Source organism: Papaver somniferum, chromosome 10 (genome assembly GCF_003573695.1).
Source record: "Papaver somniferum cultivar HN1 chromosome 10, ASM357369v1, whole genome shotgun sequence".
Classification (NCBI taxonomy): Eukaryota; Viridiplantae; Streptophyta; class Magnoliopsida; order Ranunculales; family Papaveraceae; genus Papaver; species Papaver somniferum.
In genome coordinates this window covers 18,515,460-18,517,529 of record NC_039367.1, presented here as the reverse complement: position 1 = coordinate 18,517,529, position 2,070 = coordinate 18,515,460, and the positions used below count along the sequence as shown (strand labels likewise).

Here is a 2,070-nt window from a genome sequence, read left to right as displayed (position 1 = left end):
AACCTTTTTGCTATAGCAGCAATTTTGGCATCTGATTCATAGCCTCCTTCTACCCTATTAACGTTTCCTCTACTTAAAAGAATTGTTTTCTGGGGTGCCCTACTATTTTCCCATTGCTGGGTTTTTTCGGCGATTTCATTAAAAAATTCCATCGCCGCATCAACAGTTTGGTTTTCAAATCCACCAGTGCATAGAGACTCAACCATGGTCGTTGTGGAATAATCTAAACCCTCATAAAGGATCTGAACTAGCCTAACCTTTTCTAAACCATGATGAGGACACTGGGATAATAAATCATTGAACCTTTCCAAATACCTATATAAAGATTCTCCCTCTTGTTGTGAAAATGTGCATATTTGCGTCCTAATAGACGATGTTTTGTGCCTAGGGAAAAACTTATTGAAAAAGGCAGATGTAAGTTGTTCATATGTCTCAATTGACTCGGAGTCCAAACTATACAGCCACGACTTGGCCTTATCTTTCAGGGAAAATGGGAATAACCTAAGTTTCAAAGCATCATCATCTAAGCCTCTAATTCTTAGAGTACTACAAATTTCCTCAAAATCCCTAACATGGTAATAAGGGTTTTCATTTTCTTTCCCTAAAAATTGGGAGCATCTGTAAGGTCCCAGGTTTCAGTTCATAGGGTGCCTCCGTTTCAGCTAACTTAATACACGAAGGACGGGTAGTCCTAGTTGGATTCAACAAAGCTTTCAAAGTTGCCATTTCTGGCGCTATCGGAGCAACAGGATTCTCTCCTCAGTCAAAGAACGTTCAAAAACAGACTCTTCAAAAGCCGGACTTTCTAGATTAAGGTAATCGAGACGCTTCGAACTACTAGGTTTCTCTTTAACAAATCTACCTAGTGCGTCTCTTTTACGTTCAGGCATACAATAGAATTTTCTAAATTGGAAGGGTAAGCAAACACAGATCAAGGCCGACTCAACCAAATCAAACCTATTGATTTCTAGCAAACAAAAAGCATGAAGGCTCCACTTAGATTGTTTCTAGACCAGCTTCTAATCCTTCGAACGGGAATTCGTTACAATTTAAGCAAACCCCTCTGGAATCAATCCGAGTTAACGTAAGTTGAATAGAGGCGAGGGAAGCTCGGTGGAGCTTTGATACCCAAGGCCTCACCGGTATTACAAGGCGGCGCAGTCACGCATTCAACTTACAGAAACCGTCAAGAACTTCGAAGTATGCTTAAAAGAGTAACCAATATTTTTCGAATGACTTTCCTGTTAAGCTCGTTACCCTATCGGTCTCGTTCTAGTCAAAATTTTAGGCTTAGGTTCGCGTAGGTTACGTGTTCCTAAAGCGGGCAAGAAGAGAACGGTGATGAAATCCGAACCCTTATCTTGTATGGCCAGGCCTTGCCCTTTACTAGAAAAATAAATGTCCGTATTCAGTCCTCAACATATATGCATACGAAGGAGTCCAGTAACTCGCTGACAGGGGATTCGCGAGTGTTTAGAATCTTACCTCCCGTTCCAGACGGGGGATGAATCGGTTGTAGTCGACTCGGGCCACTGACTCCGATGTCTAGTGTACGAACCCAAGGTGCAGAGACAATATCGTAATTGTCCTCCTTCTCTGCAAACAGTTTATATTTAAAGTACCCTTCCGTAGGGTAATAAAAATAATAATGTCCCAAAGTCCAAAAGTCCAAAAGTCCAAAAAAATAAAGAAAAATTACAAAAATAATAAACCCTAATACAGTTTTTTTTTTAAAATAAACAAACCCTAAACTAAAATTGTCTAAAATAAAATTGTCTTCTTTTCTGTTCTTTTTGCTTTAATCTTTAGCTCCAAGTCTTTATGAAATCACCAAACTCCTTGGCTCAATTTTCTTTATGATCCAGAACCTGTAGACACAAGATAAATACCCAAAAACAAAAAAAGGACAAAAATAATAAAAAAAAATAAAAAAAATAAATCTAAAACCCTAAAAACAAGTCCGCGTCGGCGGCGCCAAAAATTGATGTGATTTGTAGATAGTGGTAAAAGTGGTTCGATTCTCAGACTTGTGAAGGATATTAATTAGACTTAAATTCTAATATTAAAATA

The 2,070-nt window shown here is 38.6% G+C and overlaps 1 pseudogene; it reads left to right on the top strand.

The window, feature by feature from the left end:
• Window positions 1-264: 264 nt before the first annotated feature.
• On the top strand, window positions 265-364 carry LOC113319763 (annotated as a pseudogene).
• Window positions 365-2,070: the final 1,706 nt, after the last annotated feature.